A 23,625-nucleotide genomic window follows, 5' to 3' on the forward strand; every position below is an offset into this window, starting at 1 on the left:
AGGGAACACACACCATTGTGTCCTGTGATGGTATGGGGGGCAAACAGATGGAACCAGAGCGCTGAAATACAATGCGGAAATGAAAATGGGGTTTTACATTTTAATCATAGATACATTTCATTTCAGTTTCCCCCATTGCCCAAAATGGGAAATGAAAATTCTCAGTTTTGAACACCCCCCAATCATAAATGATTTCACCTAAACAAAACACAAATTCTAAGATGATAATAAGCCTGTACTGATAGAAAATTGCTGACTGCCATTGCTCAACTTCTTCTTAAAATGCTAGTCGCTTCGCTGTCATTCTGACCCCCCCCCCCCGCCCCCCGTCTTCCATGCCTTTTAGGTCACTGGCCTGAAACAAACATGCACATTCAGGAGTCCTGATTTCGCTTTTAGGCTTTTAAAAACCTTTATGTTGCTAAAATGTATGTATGTGTTTTACAGTATCATTATTGGCATGCCAGTGCACCTTGCCCTTTTTTTTTCTCTTTTTGCTTTTGGGTGTGTTAGATAACCCATTCCAATGTCCTAACGCAACCCATGATAATGCATGATGTAATGCAGGTCAGCAATGGCAATCAGATAAAGGAAGGCCCGTAGACGTGGTGTATCTGGATTTTGCAAAAGCATTTGACACAGTTCCCCATAAATGTCTACTGTATAAAATAAGGTCCGTTGGCATGGTCCATAGGGTGAGCACATGGTTGAAAACTGGCTACAAGGGCGAGTTCAGAGGGTGGTGATAAATGGGGAGTACTTAGAATGGTCAGGGGTGGGTAGTGGGGTCCCCCCGGGTTCCGTCCTGGGACCAATCCTATTTAATTTGTTCATAAACGATCTGGAGGATGGGATAAACAGTTCAATCTCTGTATTTGCAGACAATACTAAGCTAAGCAGGGCAATAACTTCTCCGCAGGATGTGGAAACTTTACAAGAAGATCTGAACAAATTTATGGGGTGGGCAACTACATGGCAAATGAGGTTCAATGTAGAAAAATGTAAAATAATGCATTTGGGTGGCAAAAATATGAATGCAATCTATACACTGGGGGGAGAACCTCTGGGGGAATCTAGGATGGAAAAGGACCTGGGGGTCCTAGTAGATGATAGGCTCAGCAATGGCATGCAATGTCAAGCTGCCGCTAACAAAGCAAACAGAATATTGGCATGCATTAAAAAGGGTGTCAACTCCAGAGATAAAACGATAATTCTCCCACTCTACAAGACTCTGGTCCGGCCGCACCTGGAGTATGCTGTCCAGTTCTGGGCACCAGTCCTCAGGAAGGATGTACTGGAAATGGAGCGAGTACAAAGAAGGGCAACAAAGCTAATAAAGGGTCTGGAGGATCTTAGTTATGAGGAAAGGTTGTGAGCACTGAACTTATTCTCTCTGGAGAAGAGACGCTTGAGAGGGGATATGATTTCAATATACAAATACCGTACTGGTGACCCCACAATAGGAATAAAACTTTTTTGCGGAAGGGAGTTTAACAAGACTCGTGGCCACTCATTAAAATTAGAAGAAAAGAGGTTTAACCTTAAACTACGTAGAGGGTTCTTTACTATAAGGGCGGCAAGGATGTGGAATTCCCTTCCACAGGCGGTGGTCTCAGCGGGGAGAATTGATAGTTTCAAGAAACTATTAGATAAGCACCTGAACGACCACAACATACAGGGATATACAAGGTAATACTGACATATAATCACACACATAGGTTGGACTTGATGGACTTGTGTCTTTTTTCAACCTCACCTACTATGTAACTATGTAGGGTCTGTGTGTTGAGAATGAACCCAGGTTGTGTACGGTACCTGCACTGGGGCAGCGACTCGAACTGTTGAAGCCAAAAAGATCAACAATGCAGCCAGAAATCACAAATTTTTTAGGAGAGTACAACTGTGCAGCAAAGTTGCGTAGTTGGTTAGAAATTGGAATAAAAGGAAAACTAATTAAAAAAGCAACTCCGCTTTTTTTTTTTTTCAGAAAATAAAAATAAAAATAAAACAATCCCTTTGGGTAATCAATGTACATTGCCAGGATTTTAACAAACTTTGTAGCAGAGTTCTACCTCTTTCTGTTCTTAAGAAAAAGCTGTGTGTTCTAGTTTTTTTTCCTTGAAAGAATGATTTCTGAATCTATGTTGTCTGTATTTAACCACTTGACCCCCGGAAGCTTTACCCCCTCTTCGTGACCAGGCCATGTTTTGTGATACGGCACTGCAATACTTTAACTGACAGTTGTGCAGTCATGCAACACGGTAACTAAATAAAATTGATATAATTCCCCACAAGTAGAGCTTTCTTTTGGTGGTATTTGATCACCTCTTTATTTTTTTGTGTGCGATAAACAAAAAAAAAAGATTGACAATTTTGAAAAAAAAAAAATATATTTTTTTTACTTTCTGCTATTAAACATATCCACATAAAAAGTGTAAAAAATCTAATTTCTTCATAAATGTAGGCCAGTGTGTATTCTGCTACATATTTTTGGTAAACAAAGTCCCAATAAGCGTATATTGATTGGTTTGCCGAAAATTTATAGCGTCTACAAACTATGGTATATATACTGGGATGTTAATTTGTTTTTTGTTTTTTTATACTAGTAATGGCGGCGATCAGCGACTTATAGCGGAACCACGATAATCAGACACTAACTGATGCTTTGTGGGGACCACTGACACTATTACAGTGATCAGTACTAAATCTATGCACTGTCACTGTACTAATGACACTGGCTGTGAAGGGGTTAAAGATCTAGGGTGATCAAAGGGTTAACTGTGTGCCTAGCCAGTGTTTTTGTGTTTTATATATATTTATATATATATATATGTATGTATATATGTATATATATATATATATATATATATATATATATATATATATATATATATATATATATATTTTTTTTTTTTTTTTTTTTATTGAATATGTTTTATAGCAGAAAGTAAAAAAATATTGTTTTTTTTTTCATGAAATGTTATGTTTTTCATTTAAATAATACAAAGTAAAAAAAAGTGGTGATCAAATACCACCAAAAGAAAGCTCTATTTATGTAAAAAAAAAAAAATGATATCAATTTAATTTGGGTACAGTGTTGCATGGCCATGCAATTGTCAGTTAATGTAGCACAGTACTCAATAGCAAAAATGGCCTGGTCAAGAAGGGGGGGGGTAAAACATTCCCTTCAAGTCTTCAAGTGTATTTTATTTTGGAATTTCCATATGTCCTCCTGTCTGCGCCAGACTGATGACATCATCTCAGGCTGAGCAAAATCACTGGATTGGAGCTCAAGGATCCTACTAGAAGTGAGCTTGACAAAGACCCTTCTCCCTCTAGAATATGATGTATACTGCGTGTTCCTGCAGTAGTAGCTCAGAGAATTATATTGCACCAGCTGCATATCCATCAGACAGTTGGAAGCGCAGTTTATGGGTCATAAAGACACCAAGTCACACTGGACATTTGGCAGCACATCTGTTTTATAAACAGGAGGTGTAAATGCTGATTAAACTATCCTTCTAGTAGGTTTAGGTAATTTTATGCACATTGCCTGTTTATTGCTCTATGCAATTGCATGTTGATTTTAACATTTTTTTTTTTAAGCTCCCGCGTCCCATTTACTGGGTCTTTATGGCCGGTGCTGAAAGCACTGCGCGATCGTGATTATTAGGGTTGCACCGATACCACTTTTTTTGTTATTTTTTTTACAATGCTTTCTCTTTTTTTTTTTTTTTTTTTAGAGGGGAGTGGACAGTGTCAGTGTTTGTTTTATTACATTTTTTATTATTTTTACAATTTTACTTTTAAATATTTGTTTATTACTATTTTTCCTTTTTTTTTTTTTTTTTTTTATCAACCCTGTTGGGGGGGGGGGGGGGGGGGCTGGGGGCTTCGTTGAGATATCAGGGGTCTAAACAGACCCCTGACATCTCCTCTTTGAGACAGGGAAAGTGACTGAGGACACAGATTCCCCAGTCCCTTTCTCTGCAGCCTCAGCTGCACTGAAAATAAATGGACAGGATACGGACGCTCCTCTCTATTCATAAACTGAAGCATCATAAACACAGTTTACGATGCTCAGTTATGAATGGACAGTCAGTGATCACTGACTCTGTGCATTCGGAAAAGGAATGTGTGGTTATTAAAAGTCAGCAGCTACACCTTTTGTAGCTGCTGATTTTTAGTAAACAGAAAAACGAGTGGAACTCCGCTTTCACGAGCGTATCAATAAGTCTCCAGCAGGTGGGGACCTTCCAAGTGGTCAATGGTGAGCAAACCCCTCCGTGTGGATGTGATGTAAGGTGCTCGGAACCAGGAAGTTGACCAGGGAAACACCAGGATGAGCCAGCAAAAGCATCAGGCTGAGTGTGTATATCACATGGATGAGAACCACTTTGGACAGCAGGGAAGTGTTGCAGGCCCACAAAACGGCCATGATGATGTCATGTGTGATGATGATGGGCGTGGTTATGCATTTTGGGGCTTGGCCCCCTTTGTCAAATCCTCTGAGAGGCATGTAGACAGTAGAGACATCAAGGGCCAAAAAGGGACAGCCAAAGGGCCACAATTTGCCCTGGTCTGCTGTAGTGGGATATGCTGTGTTCATTTTTAATTTTAGAGATTTACAACCACTTCATAGTTTTCTACCTGTATCTATAACAAAGATTCATTTTTGAATTAGGCTGCAATGTAATTCTTCTCCTGCCAAATTGATCAGATCTCTGAAGGTCTCTAGGCTGGGACCACAACCTCTTGCCGGTCTATCTGCATACTTATTAAGCTGGCACCGATCTTGACATATGGGGAGAATAGAAAATGATGGATTGATATGGGTAAAATTAACACAGAATTAAGGATTTTTACCAGAATGCAGACTGGCTGTCGAATCCATAATACGTAATATATTCTTTATTTTACCCAGTAATTACCAGAGTGACTGCAGCAAGGACTGATAGCTGTCATCTCCTGTCATCTCAGGAGGAATCTGTCAGATGTTCCGTATGGTATGGATTGCAATCAGCGGCTGCCAGCACTTGAGTGCCTGAACAACTTCTAGATACCAAGGAGCATATTTATAAAATATGGGTGACTCAAGGCAAATTTACTAGAATAGATTTTTGCTGGGGATGCGTGAAACTGAACATTTTTTTTCATATCTGCAAAATTTGTAGATTTCAGTGAAATGTTGCCATCTTCTTGAATTGCACTGGAGCAGTGGCGGCTGGTGCTCAAAATTTGGGGGGGACGCAAACAAACTAAAAAATTCAGAGAAATACTGAAAGAAAACCCATCAATTGCAGACACTGTGCCCATCAAATGCAGCCACTGTGCCCATCAAATGCAGCCACTGTGGACACATTCAGCTAAAAGAACATTTGTAAGGTCAGGTACTGATGTTGGATGAGAAGACCTGTCTAACAATCAACATTCCAGCTGACACCAAAGGTATTCAGTAGGGTTGAGGTCAAGTATCTATGCAGGACACTTGGGTTCCTCCACATCAAGCCATGTCTTTATGGATGATGGTCAGTAGGGTTGAGATCAGGGCCCTGTGCAGGCCACTCGAGTTCCTCCACACCAAACTCATCAAACCATGTCTTTATGGATGGTGTTCAGTAGAGTTGAGGTCAAGTCTTTGTGCAGGCCACTTGAGTTCCTCCACAACAAACTCATCAAACCATCAAAATGTCTTTGTATGTTGTAATATTAACAGAACCCTTCACTGCTTTCTCTTGAACCCAATCCTTTGGTGGGGTGTCAGGGGACCAATACTCGCACAGCTACTGTTAATTCTCATTCTTGCACAGCTGATGCTTATTCCAATCCAGCTAATGCTAGTGCACATGTACTAGCACAGAGACGAGATTGGGCTAATATCCAGTGTGCACTGGCACAAAGTGCCAATGCACATTTGTGTGCACATCCACGCACATAGGAGCCAAGCTGCCTATTTAAAAGAAACCCTGCTGTGTACTAATCGATTGGATGTTCCCCTGACTCTTGTTCCTGTGTTCCTGCTTTTGCCGACTGATGTCCATTGCTGACCTGGTTTGTTCATGACCTTGCTCTGTGGATTTTGGATACTGACCTCGTCTTGCTTCTGACTATTCTCAGCCTGCTTCCCTGGTATTGCCTCAGCCTGCTACTGGACCTTGTTCCACCTGCTTCCCTGGTACTGTCTTCTGCCTGCTTCCTGACCACACTACTGCCTCACTGTTAATGACCATGGCTCACCCTGACTTCGTCTCTCTCCATGGCAATCACCTACGACCAAGCTACCGGCACCCGTGCTTCTTTGAGCCTTGCACCTCTGTCACCACAATCAGAGGTGCTCGGACCAGAGCCGCAAATGAAGCCTTCTTGTCAACTCGGCCTCCAACCAAGGCACATGACAAGGGGAGTCAAAATACTTTTGTCCACATACTGTATACTTAGCATCTTCTCTGGGAGTATTTTCCACCAGGCTCCCTAAAATATACAAGCAATAAGTAAGTCAGCTGGCGACATCAAAGTACAACTAAAATATCAGTTTTTGCGTAGAAGGGACCGCTTGAACTCACGAAAAGTATCTGATTATACACTGCCGCTCAGTTTTTACTCAGCTGTTCAGTAATGGCATCTATTTCAGTTCTGCCTGAAAGGCTACAATAAAGTTTTTATACAGAGGTGTCCCTATAATGGACTGAAAATTTGCAGATTTTACACTAATTTTATAGACTCATAAAAGTCAACACTTCTAAGCTTCTTGTAAATTGATGTAAATTACTTCGCCAAAACATCTTTCCTCAACACTTATCATCATAGCAGTTTATGTGCCGTTTATGTTCTAGATTTGAGTGCAAGAATCACATTTCCTTCAGGTTCTCGGTATTGCTGGAGGGACAATTAACAGGACTACTTCATGCAAAAGCAACTTCCTAATCAAGGTCGGAGTTTAAAGCAGCATTAAACCCTCAGCGGTTTTTAAATTTAGCACATTCAGCACAATAAAATAAACACACCCCAGTAAACTCTTTATTTAAAATATTACCCCTAAATAGACATGTGCAGAATGAAAAAATTTGTTTCGTTTCCATTCGTTATTTACAAAAATTTGTTAAGTTCTCTGTGGCCCTTTTCGCATGATTGGTCTTGTGTTTTAATTATTTATTTATTATTTATATATACAGGCAGTGTGAGAGAGGTGATTCATGCCCCTGTTGAAGGCCTATTGGTCGAAACGCGTAGGGCCGCTGTCACTCTCTGCATTGCCTACCATTTTTATCGTTTGTGATCACTTTTATTAGTATGGTGGTTTTTAGCGATAAACAACCCTTTTTGACCTACACTATCTGGAAGCATATTCTTCTTTTCCCACATATGGTCTGGATGTGAGTGGAAGCTTGTTCCATGCACCCGTTATCGAGATCCTGTTTGGATTTTCCTGGGACCGAGTCGATCCGGAGGCTATCTATCATCCCTAGGGATTCCACCTTGGAGGCCATCCATACACTTGCCTGATGTGGCACAATGCCTGTTTGACTCTATACTGTCGGCATTAGAGTCCACCTTATCTGGTAAGAGCATCTACGTCCTGTTATATTTTGATGACCCTCCCTTTGGATGTTTCCATCATGGATTGAGTTGTGTCCCCGATTCACTTCACCAACACTTGATCTATTGGACATTCCTCTTCATTTTTTGATATGTTCGTTCTAGGTTTATCGCATAATTAATTTGTTTGCAGATGGACATTTGCTTATTACATTCAGTTGAATTTATTAACAATACACACGGTGGTTGACATCTGTATATATCTTTAGCGCTACATTTTACCATTTTCTGTATTCACGTTTGTCACATTTTGTATGTAGTGCTTTTTCCTATTTTTAGGGTTTAGCGCAGTAATCACTTCCTATTCACATAGTTAAATTAGTTTAATTTGTTTTTGGAATTAATTTTGTTTATTCAAATTCAAATCAATGCAAATTTTTCAAATTGCATTGAAATTTGGCTTGAATTCCATTTGAAATCGAATTTATTCTATTCGAAATTCGAATTTTGGAAAATGGTTATATTCTTACTATTCCAATCTATTTGATTGTTTTTACTATTCTATTGTTTTATTTTCTGTTACAATCTTTTCTATTATATTCTATTTTTTTTTTATTCTATGCTAATTTAAATTTATTCTATTCGAAATTCGAATTTCGGAAAACGGCTATATGGTTATATTCTTTCTATTCAGTTTTATTCTATTGAATTCTGTTCTTTCCTATTGTGTATTCTATTCTATTCTGTTACTTTATATTTTATTCTTTTCTATTCTATTTGAATTTGAATTTATTCTATTCGTAATTGGAATTTCGGAATATGGTTATATTATTCTTTCTATTCTATTTTATTCTACTCTATTGTTTTTTTCTATTCTTTTCTATTCTAGTCAATTCTATTCTTTTATTTTCTATTCTATTCTAATCTATTCTTTTCTATTCTATTTGAATTCTAATTTATTTTATCGTATTTTGGGAAACGATTATAATATTTTATTTTCTATGCTAATTTTTTCTATTCGAATTTGAATTTATTCTATTTGAAATTGGAATTTCGGAAGATGGGTATATTATTCTTTCTATTCTATTGTTTTTTTTCTATTACATTTTTTTTATTCTATTCTAATTTAAATTTATTCTAGTCAAAATTCGAATTTTGGAAAAAGGTTATATGGTTATATTCTTTCTATTCAATTGTATTCAATTGAATTCTATTCTTTCCTATTGTGTATTACATTCTATTCTTTTATTTTATATTCTATTCTTTCTATTCTATTCTATTCGAATTTGAATTTATTCTATTCCTAATTGGAATTTCGGAAGATGGTTATATTATTCTTTCTATTCTTTTCTATTCTAGTCAATTCTATTCTTTTATTTTCTATTCTAATCTATTCTTTTATATTCTATTTCAATTCTAATTTATTTTATCGTATTTTGGGAAATGGTTATATTATTTTATTTTCTATTCTTTTCTATTCAAATTTGAATTTATTCTATTTGAAATTGGAATTTCGGAAGATGGTTATATTATTCTTTCCATTCTATTGTTGTTTTCTATTCTATTTTTTTTCTATTCTAGTCAGTTAGTCTTTTATTTTCTATTCTATTCTAATCTATTCTCTTCTATTCTAATCAAATGTATTCTTTTTGAAATTCGAATTTGGTTATATTCTCTCTATATTTTTCTATTCTATTTTTTTATTCTATTCTATTCCTTTATTTGCTGTTCTATTTTATTTTGTTCTTTTATTTTCTATTCTATTTTGTTCTGTTTTACTCTATTGTTTTATTTTCTATTCTGTTCTGTATTACTCTATTCTATTTTTTTATTTTCTATTCTATTCTATTATACTGAGGTGAAAGTATACTAATGCACAAACCAAATATTGGATCAATGAGTGGCTGCCAACATGAATAGGTGTTCCCACACAGTGACAATCATAATGTAAATGATGTGGTGCTTACTCAATAAAGATCAATGATAAAGGGAATCAACTTCCACAGTGATAATGCAATATAGCGCGATTCTAAATGAGTGCAAATAACATTCAATAGATGATAAAATCCAGAAAAAGAAATCAAAAATAACCAAAAAATCAAACAAATCAAAAAAAATCACAGAAACGTTCATAAAGTGCTTATGCAAGAAAACGTGAAAAATTCAGTTCTTTTTGCACTACGGATGGATAAAGGACATCACTTTATGAACTATTTTTTTATTTTTTTGCAGAGTTTTCTTGCACAAGCACTTTATGAACGTTTCTGTGATTTTTTTAATTTGTTTGATTTTTTTGTTATTTTTGATTTTTTTTTTTCTGGATTTTATAATCTTTTGAATGTTATTTGCACTCATTTAGAAGCGCACTATATTGCATTATCACTGTGGAAGTTGATTCACTTTATCATTGATCTTTATTGAGTAAGTGCCACATCATTTACATTATTATTCTATTCTATTCTTCTCTATTATATTCCTTTATTTTCTATTCTATTTTATTCTCTTTTCGGAAATAAGAATTCGATTCGAAAACTATTCGAATTTTGATTTGTTATTTTGGATTCGTTTAAATTCGTTACTATTGTCATTCGGAAATTCGGGTACATCTGAATAAAGAAAAATTTGTCCGAATTTCAGTTCGAAGCGAACCGCACATGTCTGCGGCCCTAAAGTTTACAGTTTTCAATGCTGCTGGCTCCTGCCACGGCAGCCGGGGAATGACAGCTCCGAATCCAGAAATTTCATTAAAAATCAGCGTCTTCCAAAATGGATTTTTCTGCTTTGGATGTAGAGGAAGAATGTTTTGATGCCGCTCTAAAGCCGCGTACACACAATCGGATTTTCTGACGGGAATTGTGTGATGACAGGCTGTTGGCGAAAAATCGGACCATGTGTACGCTCCATCGTACAATTGTTGTCGGATTTTCTGCGGACAAATGTTGGATGGCAAATTTTAAAATTTTCCACGGACAAATGTCTGTTGTCGGATTTTACGAGCGTGTGTGCACAAGTCCGTTGGACAAAAGTCCAAAGTACAAACACATATGCTCGGAATCAGAAGAGGTCGGTCTTGTAAACGAGCGTTCGTAATGGAGAATTAACATTTGTGACGCGGCAAATTATGAAATCTGGAAATGCAGCGCACAATTCTCTTCTTCTTTAATGGGATAATAATGAAGCTGCTTTGCTGGTGATACTGATGGAGTTATGGCAAACAAATTTTCAAAGGCTTTTTTTTTTCTTGTGATATCAAGAATAATATTATTATGCTTTTTTTTAATTTATGCAAGTTACCACAACACCATTATCCCGTAGTTTTGAAGAACAAAGATACAACTATGTTGGTGTCCCTTGTCAATTTTACATTGTATTTTTGTAAATGTAACTGCCGACTCCCAAACTGTCATTTGAAGTAAAACACATAGCCAAGTATTATTCTCCACAATTTTTTTATTGTGCATTAAAAAAATGAAAACAAATAAAATTAGACATGTTATCTGCCAATAGAACTTAACCAAAAAGTGCATTCTATGCATCCAAAAATATAGAAAATATACCAAATCAAATCCTTATTATTCAACTGAAAAATAAAATAAAATAAAAGCTCCATGCATGTGTCCTGCTTCTTAATATAGGGGGTCAGCAATGCCAAGAGTTGGTGAAAGCAGGGGTCCGTCATCCGGAGATAATTCCCAAAATCATCCAGATTATTCTTCTGGAGCTCCCGCAGCAAAGGCATATGACATAATTGGTCACGATTAATAAAGCAACCAATTTTTGGTCCAAAAACTCCTCCTCCTCCTGTTCCTGGACTGGACTTGGGTCAAAGCAATAACCCCCAAGGCCAATAATAAATAACACGTTATCTCCTCAGATTCCGCAACATGGCTGGTTGACAAATGGCCATTCAGATATGAACTGAAAAACACAAAATGAAAAACGCTAAATGAAAAACGTGAAAAGAAAAGCGCGAATCAACACTCACCAAATTTCTACTAACACGAAATTAGCAGAAGGAACCCAAAGGGTGGCGTTAAAGAGCTGAAAAACCACATAGTAGGTCATTGCGTTCGTAATTGTTGGCCAACATTTGTGTGCCCTGTGTATGCAAGACAAGTTGGAGCCAACACCCTTCGGACAAAATTCCACGGTTTTGTTGGCGGAAAGTCCGATTGTGTGTACGGGGCATAAGTCTTTACTGCTGTCTTGCACCATATTGAAAAGACCTGCCCATGCCTCCAATATGCCTTTGATAATCAATGTTTGACTTTTCAGCCAAGCTACTATTGTCACAGGTATCAATGAACTTCTCATATATTCCTACGCAGAATCCATTGAGTTACAGCATGTTTCTGTCCTGCGCCCTCTGCCCGTGGGAATGTGCGGAGAGCTCAGAATCGGAACTTGGCATGCCACCGCCGTACCAGCCTAGCGTTTTTTGGATTCAGCCATCCTTTAAATCCTCAGATATTCCATTTACTGATGCACTGATTTGCAGCGAGATATATTTCACTCGAATGGCTACAGCCGTATAAATAAGGCAGATAAATTCACAGCGAGGGGCACAGAGAAGTCTTTATTTTGATTGCAGATTTATGATGGCCACGGTTTGTGCTTCATTCCCGGCTGTAATGAGATGTATTGTAGACTGAATTCTCCCCATTGCCATCCATTGTGCCTCTCTGCTGGCTGTGCGGGAAGCAATAGAGAGTTTGCTGAGATTAATTTCACCAGAGAAAGCACGCTCTCTGCCCCTCTCCAAGTCACTTCAATGTTATTGAGATAATATATTTCTACATCATAACCATGTCTCGATCCCTCGCAGAAATCTTCTGCTATAGAATAATGGATAAATATGACAGATAAATGTCAGGGTTAAAGCACACACTTCACAATAGAATTCTTAATGTTCATAGAGGTAACTTCTGTATGTCTTCAAATCCTCCATTTCCGGCTTCAAAAAATATTAATTTGTGCCACCTACCCCCTATATTATGGAGAGATGTTCTGTCATACCCTCGTCACTCCTCTCCTACATACTGCCCACTGTAATACCCTCTATACTCCTCTCCTGTACATACTGCCCACTGTCATACCCTCCACACTCCTCTCCTGTACATACTGCCCTCTGTCCTACCCTCCACACTCCTCTCCTGTACATACTGCCCACTGTCCTACCCTCCACACTCCTCTCCTGTACATACTGCACACTGTCCTACCCTCCACACTCCTCTCCTGTACATACTGCCCTCTGTCCTACCCTCCACACTCCTCTCCTGTACATACTGCCCACTGTCCTACCCTCCACACTCCTCTCCTGTACATACTGCCCACTGTCCTACCCTCCACACTCCTCTCCTGTACATACTGCCCTCTGTCCTACCCTCCACACTCCTCTCCTGTACATACTGCTCTCTGTCCTACCCTCCACACTCCTCTCCTGTACATACTGCCCACTGTCCTACCCTCCACACTCCTCTCCTGTACATACTGCCCACTGTCCTACCCTCCACACTCCTCTCCTGTACATACTGCCCTCTGTCCTACCCTCCACACTCCTCTCCTGTACATACTGCCCACTGTCCTACCCTCCACACTCCTCTCCTGTACATACTGCCCACTGTCCTACCCTCCACACTCCTCTCCTGTACATACTGCCCACTGTCATACCCTAGACACTCCTCTCCTGTACATACTGCCCACTGTCATATCCTCCACACTCCTCTCCTGTACATACTGCCCACTGTCATACCCTCCACACTCCTCTCCTGTACATACTGCCCACTGTCATATCCTCCACACTCCTCTCCTGTACATACTGCCCACTGTCATACCCTCCACACTCCTCTCCTGTACATACTGCCCTCTGTAATACCCTCTATACTCCTCTCCTGTACATACTGCCCACTGTCATACCCTAGACACTCCTCTCCTGTACATACTGCCCACTGTCATATCCTCCACACTCCTCTCCTGTACATACTGCCCACTGTCATACCCTCCACACTCCTCTTCTGTACATACTGCCCTCTGTCATACCCTCCACACTCCTCTCCTGTACATACTGCCCTCTGTAATACCCTCTATACTCCTCTCCTGAACATACTGCCCACTGTCATACCCTCTGCACTCCTCTTCTGAACATACTGCTCACTGTCATACCTTCCACACTCCTCTCCTGTACATACTCCTCTCTGTCATACCCCCCACACTCCTCTAATGTACATACTGCCCTCTGTTATACTGTCCACACTCCTCTCCTGTACATATTGCCCATTGTCATATGCTCCACACTCCTCTCCTGTACATACTGCCCACTGTCAAACCCTCCACACTCCTCTCCTGCACATACTGCCCACTGTCATACCCTCCACACTCCTCTCCTGTACATACTGCCCAATGTCATATCCTCCACACCCCCTCCTGTACATACTACCCACTGTCATACCCGCCACACTCCTCTCCTGTACATACTGCCCTCTGTCATACCCTCCACACTCCTCTCCTGTACATACTTCCCTCTGTAATACCCTCTATACTCCTCTCCTGAACATACTGCCCACTGTCATACCCTTCACTCTCCTCTCCTGTACATACTGCTCTCTGTCATACCCTCCATACTCCTCTCCTGTACATACTGCCCACTGTCATACCCTCCACACTCCTCTCCTGTACATACTGCCCTCTGTCATACCCTCCATACTCCTCTCCTGAACATACTGCCCACTGTCATACCCTCCACACTCCTCTCCGGTACATACTGCCAAATGTCATACCCTCCGTACTCCTCTCCTGTACATACTGCCCACTGTCATATCCTCCACACTCCTCTCCTGTACATACTACCCACTGTCAAACCCTCCACACTCCTCTCCTGTACATACTGCCCTCTGTCATACCCTCCGCACTCCTCTCCTGTACATACTGCCCACTGTCATACCCTCCACACTCCTCTCCTGTACATACTGCCCTCTGTAATACCCTCTATACTCCTCTCCTGAACATACTGCCCACTGTCATACCCTCCGCACTCCTCTTCTGAACATACTGCCCACTGTCATACCCTCCGCACTCCTCTCCTGTACATACTGCCCACTGTCATACCCTCCACACTCCTCTCCTGTACATACTGCCCACTGTCATACCCTCCGCACTCCTCCCCCCTCCACATTCCTCTCCTGCACATACTGCCCACTGTCATACCCTCCACACTCCTCTCCTGTACATACTGCCCAATGTCATATCCTCCACACCCCCTCCTGTACATACTACCCACTGTCATACCCTCCACACTCCTCTCCTGTACATACTGCCCTCTGTCATACCCTCCACACTCCTCTCCTGTACATACTGCCCTCTGTAATACCCTCTATACTCCTCTCCTGAACATACTGCCCACTGTCATACCCTTCACACTCCTCTCCTGTACATACTGCTCTCTGTCATACCCTCCATACTCCTCTCCTGTACATACTGCCCACTGTCATACCCTTCACACTCCTCTCCTGTACATACTGCCCTCTGTCATACCCTCCATACTCCTCTCCTGAACATACTGCCCACTGTCATACCCTCCACACTCCTCTCCTGTACATACTGCCCACTGTCATACCCTCCACACTCCTCTCCTGTACATATTGCCCTCTGCCATACTCTCCACACTCCCCTCCTGTAAATACTGCCCAATGTCATATCCTCCACCCCCCCTCCTGTACATACTGCCCACTGTCATACCCTCCACACTCCTCTCCTGTACATACCTCCGAATGTCACACCGTCCGCACTCCTCTCCTGTACACACTGCCCAATGTCATATCCTCCACACTCCTCTCCTGTACATACTGCCCACTGTCATACCCTCCACACTCCTCTCCTGTACATACCGCCCACTGTCATACCCTCCACACTCCTCTCCTGAACATACTGCTCACTGTCCTACCCTCCACACTACTCTCCTGTACATACCGCCGAATGTCACACCGTCCGCACTCCTCTCCTGTACACACTGCCCAATGTCATATCCTCCACACTCCTCTCCTGTACATACTGCTCACTGTCATACCCTCCACACTCCTCTCCTGTGCATATGGCGCCATATTATACTCCTCTACACTTACTGATCATTGTCATATCCTATGCACTCTACTCCTGCACATAATGGCCCCTGTCATATCCTCTGTACTTCTTTCCTGCATGTACTGGCCCCTGTCATATCCTCTGTACTTCTTTTCTGCATGTACTGGCCCCTGTCATGCTCTCTGGCAACTCTTCTTCTACACATGCTGTGTTTTCCGCTAGGTGGTGCTGTTGCATAGCTTTTTTGGCACGGAAGTCAGTTCCTGTGACAGCGTGGTGTGAGAGGGAGTGAGGGAGGGTGAGAACAGAGGACCGGACCTTCCCACTCCCCCCCCCCCACTGTGATCAGGAACGGCAGGATCGAGAGAGGCGGCAGGAGTGCGGGACATCGTGGTGGAGCGGGAATAACTGGGGGCAGTATCTCCCCATAGATGCAGACAGAGGAGGTTGGGAGTAAATCCAGCGGGAGGTGGAAGGCTGACCGGGAGAGTGTGGAGAACGAAGGAGAGAGTGTGACAGATGGACTAGAGAAGCGGCGGGACTAAAGGTGACTGACTGACTGCTAGTGAGTGCCCGAGTGCTGTGAGTACCTGTGTTCTCTATTGTGATTACCCGAGTGCATGTGAGTGCATGTGTACTGGGAGTGCCCGATGTGTGCTGTGAATACGTGTGTATTGTTAAATACCTGTGTATTGTATTGTTGAATACCTGTGTATTGTTGGGTATTAGTGTCAGGAAGCTAGTTGTTAGTTAATTGGACAGAGCATAATTCCCAATCCCTATTAAATTAGGGGGTATGAAGACCAGCGGGTATGGAGATGCGACTCGGTGTACATTTTGCAGCACGTATGAGTTCCTTGATCATCCGATCAAGGGCGGATACTGCTGTGCAAAATGTAAGCACATTGTTTCCCTGGAAGACCAGCTTCTGAAACTAGGGAAGCAACTGTCAACACTGAGAAGACTCTCCATACTTAAGGAGAGTTGGGATCGTACCCGGCAGGTGCTGGCAGGGGCCGGCAGAGGCGGGTGGAGAGAAAGAGGGTCAGGCACCAGAGTAGATGGGTGACAGTCAGGAAGGGTAGAGGGGAATGAGTGAGGGAGGCCAATCCTGGGCTTGAACATCCCAATAAGTACGCCCCGTTGCATGACATTGGTGAAACCAGTCAGGGACCAGCATTGCTGGAGCAGAGTGATGCCTCTAGCTGCCAGGGGAAGAACTCCTCCAGTGAGGGCAGGGGTAAAGCCAAGGGAAAAGGAAGATAGATTCTGGTGGTTGGGGACTCAATTGTTAGAAGGACAGAGAGGGCAATCTGTCAAAAACGATTTTAGGGACTTAGGAGCTAAATTGAGGAATAGGACCTCTAAAGTAGTATTTTCATAAATACTACCGGTACCTTGCGCCACACCAGAAAGGCAGCGGGAGATTAGGGAAGTAAACAAATGATTGAAGAGCTGGTGTAGAAAGGAGGGGTTCGGGTTCCTGGAAAACGTCTCTTTAGCAGGGACGGGCTGCACCTAAATGGGAGGGTACAGCTCGGCTGGGAGAAAAGATGGCCGACAAGCTAGGGGGGCTTTTTTAAACTAGGCGATGGGGGGGAGGGTCCAGACGTAGAGACAGCCAGCGTGGAACAAATTCCAGAGGGTAGTATTGGGGGTAACTCGAGGTAAGTATAGTAACAAGTCCTATTTGCAACCTCAAAACACCCAATAAGGAGATAGTATGCGTCCGGACAAAACTATGTGGCTTGTTCACTAATGCCAGGAGTCTGGCGGACAAGATGCTGATGTACAGGTGAATGTGAGGAACGACATCACTAATGGAGCAAGGGAGAAGGTGGAATCCTTATGGGTAGAGCTACAAAAGGGAGGAAACCAAGGGGAAAGTAATACTGGGAGTATGCTATAGGCCCCCTAACCAGTGGGAGGAGGGGGAGGCGGACCTCCTATCACAGTTTGGAATGGCGGCAAAGATGGGAAGTGTCATTATAATGGGGGAATTTAATTACTCAGACATAGACTGGGTGGAAGGAACCGCGCATTCATCTAAGGCTCGCCACTAACCTAAATGTCTTGCAGGACAATTTCATGGGTCAGATGGTAAATGCACCGACTAGAAACAAAGCGTTACTAGACCTACTGATTGCCAACAATACAGACCTGATCACGGATGTGGAAATACGGGGCAATTTAGGAAACAGCGACCATAGGTCAATTAGTTTCAGTATAAATCACACAAATAGGAAACATAAGGGAAATAAAAAGACACTAAATTTCAAAAGAGCCAACTTCCATAAACTACGATCTTTGCTAGAAGATACTAAATGTGATAAAATCTTAGGAACAAAAAACACGGAAGAGAAATGGGTATGCATTAAGAGCTTATTAAATAAGGGTATTAACCAATGCATCTCAATAGAAAATACATTTAAAAGAGCTAATAAAAGTCTTGGGTGGTTTAACTACAACTACATATAAAAGCAAAGGAGAAGTCCTTAAAAAAATACAAGACTGAGAGATCATCATCAGCATTTCAACTTTACAAAGAATGCAAAAATCCCAAGAAATTCTTTAAGTATATAAATAGTAAAAGAGGGAGGTCAGATCTTATTGGCCCCATAAAAAATGATGAAGGGAATCTGGTTACAAAGGATGGAGAGATGGCGAATGTTTTGAATGTATTCTTCTCCTCAGTCTTCATGAGAAAGAAGTAGGGGCTTCAGTAACCAAAACTGCAAGGTTTATCCTCATGACACATTACAGGAAGCACCCCCATGGCTAACAGAGGATAGAATTAGGAATAGGCTTGAGAGATGGGAGGAGAGGACGTGAGGACGTAACGTCCGTCACGGAGGGAGGAGCTCCAGAGTATCAGCTGGCCGCCGAGAGCAGGGAAGGACGCAGAGACGCCGATGCCGAGGACTGTTGGCATACAGGCGGTATGATGAGAGGCACTGTCCCCCCTCAGAAGGAGAGATAGAGAGTGCTGTTTTTCGACTGGATGGAACGGGAGACATGCCGGAGACTATCTGATACAGCTGAGACAGCGCACTCAGGACTGACTTCTTGGTACGGCGAGATACTGAAACCGCCACCCTCCCGCCTTCTGGGATCATAGCATACCCCCCCGGATGAATGAAATTCCCCTAAAAGGTTGTAAGTATTGCTACCCCGTGAGAGGGGAGGAAATATCTTAAATGAAGAGCAGAAACAAGGTAACAATTAAGGACTAAGCTTTCATTGTATATAGGCGGTGGTCCTAAACGGCGTTCTGCATGATTGGTACTGTTTACTTTTTGTTTTGCACATATTCCTGCTACGGGGAAAGGAGGCCTGACCAGTAAATACGGGAGACGAACAATCACCTATATGAACCACTAAAGGTCTCTCTTAGCTGGTGGGGGCGCCCCTATATATATCAAGTGTGCATGAGAATAAAGCAGTCTACAAATAAATGGGAGTGGACTAATACAAAGTACATAAGCGGGGACTGGAAAAGGACAGTACCCTGGTAGGACCCTCCCAACAGGAGAACCCAAACTAAGGGGCACAAATAGAGGAACAACTAGTCATAACAGTCATAATAGCAATAAAGACTAACACATTATACACCATACAAGTCCTCTAAAGGAGAAGAGAGGGGAAAAGAGAGGGGGAAAGGGGAGAGGTTGGCAGGGGTAAAGCTAGAAGGGAGAGGTTTTTTAAGCAGTGGAACCCCCATGCCATCCCCCCCTCTTCTTGCCCCTCCCCCCAGTGTTTTTTTTTTTTTTTTGTTGTCCCCTCTCGGACTCCTCCCTTGCAACCGGTAAAAACCCCTCTAAATAGACTCTCCAAGGTCTAGGGCTCCCCTTCACGGAAGAGGAGGGATATCAAGAAAATCAGGCTGGGGAAGCGTATTAGGGGGCCAAGAAAGGGAGACAAAATGAATAAAAGCACAACGAAAGTAACAAGAGGGAATGCCCCCAAATCCCCAAAAGACAAACCAACTACAAGCTCATTAAAACAATACATGACGCAAGGAATAAGCCCTAGGAGTATGGAGCCGGTTAAACAAAGTCAAAGTAAAATCAAAAAAAAAAGGGATCCGAAAAAAAAATAGGAGACACCCCTGAACACTCTAGAGATGATTTATCAACAGAGGGGGATTATGATGCAAGTGAAACGGATGGGGAAGCAAGAGGGACATCTATACTAACAAAGGGAGAGATGAGTGACATGCTCCGGAAAATGGAAAACTCGATTAAAGTGGATATTCAAAATCTGAGAGGAGACCTGGGACATCTACTAGAAAGAGTGGAGTCTACGGAAAAAACCACTGAAAAACAAAAACAAGAAATCGATAGTCTAAGACAGCAAGTGGAAAAGACACAGGTAAATCAAAGACTGTTACTATACAGGCTGGAAGACCAGGAGAACAGGAGCAGACGGAAGAACATTAGGATTCGCTCAGTCCCAGAAAAAGAGAATGAAGATCTGATGAAATTGGCTTCCACAATCTTCCGGCCTCTGATTAACAGAGAAGGGGAGGACTGTCTAAAGATAGAAAGGATACATCGAGTGGGGTACGCTAGGGAAGGAAGGACAGAACGCCCAAGGGACATCATAGCTAGATTTAGGTACTATGAAGATAAATGGGAAATTTGGAAGAAATTGAAACTAAGACCGCCAATAATGATCGAGGGAGTGGAAATACAGTTTTATGCAGATCTGGCGCAAGAAACCCTAGTAAGAAGAAGACTGCTGAAACCCTTACTGGAAGTAATGACTGCACAAAATATCAAATATACCTGGGGTTTCCCGGCCTGTCTGAAAGGATATAAGGAAGGGAGGTCTGCTAAATTACGTTTTCCGGAGGATCTAGGAGAGTTTTGTAAAAGGCTGGACATACAGGTTCCGGACTTACCAGGCTGGACATCAGAAATCTAGGGGACTAGCCAAATCCCCATCCGGGGGGAGAAGGGGGGAGATGGGATAACAACAACAGACAAGAAAATTAAGCTAAGATAAGAATGAAAAAGGCAGGCCACCCCACTACTTTAGTCTCTCAAGGAGTGGGTGAAAGCTGAATACCTGGAGCTCCACCTTATGATCAAAGGGTTCGGAAAGGGCTCAGATGGAGATCCTGGATGACCTTAGGGGCCCTGAAGGGCCAATTGGGGGGTGGGGGGAGGGAGGGGAGGGGGGGAGGGGGGAGGGGAGGGGGGGGGGTGGGAGAGGGGGAGAGGGGGGGGTGGGAGGGCAAGGGGGGATTACAAGGTACAAAAGGAAAATAGGTGTATAACTCGAATTAAGCCAGAGAAGCGTAGCAAGCTATTTTGGGACAAACATGACAACTATTAAATTTTTGACATATAACGTTAAAGGTCTGAATACACCCTCCAAAAGACACAACTTATTAAGAGAGCTGAAAAAGCAGGGGGCAGGAATAGTGGCATTACAAGAAACCCATCTGACATATGAATCCAATAGTAGAATATGGTCTAAAAATTTTCCGACATGGTACTATGGAGATACAATATCTAATAGAGCAAGAGGAGTGGCAATAGGAATGGCAAAAGAAGTCCAATTTAAATTAGACGAAAGAATACAAGATACGGAAGGAAGATTCCTTTTTTTAAAGGGATCTCTAGGAGGGCTGGAATGCACTATTGCAAATATTTATGCCCCCAATAAAAACACAGTCAATTTCCTGATAAGTACACTGGAGAAATTAACAACCTTCAAGAAAGGGGGTCTAATAGTGATGGGAGATCTCAACGTGTGTTTAGAGCCAGGGCTGGATTGTATGTCCGGAGTGCAGGGGACGAACAACGTACAGCTTAGACGACTGAGACAGAAATTACATGAGAATCAATTGGTGGATATATGGCGAATACTGAATGGTAGAACAAGAGATTATACGTTTTACTCCCCTGTACACCGGACATATTCCAGACTGGACTACATTTTACTGGTTAGAGAGGGCCACTGAAGCAAAAATAGGAATCATCACACTGTCAGACCACGCCCCGGTAGAAGTGGAAATACAAATCTCCCAAATGCAGAGAAAAAACCCCCTATGGAGAATAAATGAAGATCTGTTGTCCGATGAGGGGGTGGTCCAAAGAGTAACAGAGGAACTCAAACAATATTTTAGGGTAAATGAAACGGGAGATGTTTCGGGGGCAGTGGTGTGGGAGGCCCATAAAGTATATATAAGGGGAATATTAATAAAAGAGGGAGCTAGGAAAAAAAAAGAAAGAAACATCAAAAAGGGAAATCTTACGACTGAAATATTTAACATAGAACAAGAACACAAAAAAATGAGAGGACCCCATAAAGAAATATACCAAAAGTTGATAGACAAAAGAGATGAACTAAAAAGATTGGTAGACCAAGAAACAAAAGAAAAATATTTACAAATTGAGAAAGAGAGATATCAGTGGGGGGATAAAACAGGGAAACATCTGGCTAGAATGCTAAGGGAAAAAAAAGCCCGTAATTTTATAGGATACAGACTAAGCAGGGATCAATGGTCCACGAAACAAGAGAAATTGGAGAGGTATTTAGAAAATATTATAAAGAATTGTATGCAGGAGAACACAAGGGGGAGCAAGAGAGGTTTAAGAAAAAAGAAAAGATAAAGGAATTTTTAAAGAGGGCGGGGTTACCCGAGATTCAAGAGAGAGATAGGGAAGCCTTGGAGGAAGAGCTTTCGGAAGAGGAAGTAAGGGAAGTAATACTAGAGGCAGCACAAGGAAAGAGCCCAGGGCCAGACGGATTCACAGCAGGTTATTACAAAAAATTTAAAGATATCCTAATACCAAAAATGTGTCAGTACATGAATGGGCTAGGAAAAGACTTTGAATTGAGCAGAGAGGCACAAACGGCCCTGATCACGGTGATCCCAAAGGAAGGAAAAGATACGACCCTCTGTTCCAGCTACAGACCCATATCGCTATTAAACGAAGATATAAAGATCTATGCAAAAATATTGGCAAAGAGGATGAAGGGGCTAATGAATTCTTTGGTCCATCCTGACCAAACTGGGTTTGTGGCTGGGAGAGAGGGGAAGGACCATGGGGTACGAACTCTGCTACTTCTACAAAAAATAAAAGAGGACGGGGCCCCCGGTCTGCTCTTGTCTTGCGACGCAGAAAAGGCGTTTGACAGAGTAGACTGGGGGTTCATGTTCCAAACATTAGGTAAAATGGGGGTAGGCCCAAGGATGTTGGAAAGGTTAAAAACGTTGTACAGACAACCGAGAGCTGCAATTAGGATTAACGGGGCAATTTCTGAAACTTTTGAAATGGGGAGAGGTACAAGGCAGGGGTGTCCCCTGTCCCCGCTACTCTTTATCCTATCACTAGAACCCTTTCTTGCAACAATAAGAAGGGACCCCGATATCAAAGGGCTAAAAGTGGGTAAGGAAGAGCACAAGTTATCGGCATTTGCCGACGACGTGCTCTTCTATATAATTAAACCAGAATATACCCTGCCAAAATTAATTAAAACGATAGAACAATATGGAGAGCTCTCAAATTTCAAGATAAATATGGGAAAATCTGAAATCCTAAACATAAATCTAAGAAAAGCAGAAGAGGAAAACTTAAGGAAGAACTTTCAATTTTCATGGAAAAAAGAAATAAAATATTTAGGCGTAAAACTAGCTAACTCCCTGGATAAAATTTATAAAGTGAACTATATACCCCTATTGGATGAAATAAGGAAAGAGGGCAAAAAAATACAGAACAGACCAATCTCTTGGATAGGCCGTATAAATGCCATAAAAATGACCCTGCTGCCAAAAATTACTTATAAATTCCAAATGCTACCTATAGATCTACCAATATATTACCTCAAAAAACTAAAAACAATATTAACAAATGTTATTTGGAAAAATAAAAAACCAAGGGTATCTGTAAAGACGCTAAGAAAAGGAAAGAAGAATGGGGGTCTGGCGGCACCGGATATTGAAACATACTATAACGCAATAATCCTGTCACGAGTGATAGAATGGGTAAGGGATAATCA

The sequence above is a fragment of the Aquarana catesbeiana genome, linkage group LG02 (assembly GCF_042186555.1).
Source record: "Aquarana catesbeiana isolate 2022-GZ linkage group LG02, ASM4218655v1, whole genome shotgun sequence".
Lineage (NCBI taxonomy): Eukaryota > Metazoa > Chordata > Amphibia > Anura > Ranidae > Aquarana > Aquarana catesbeiana.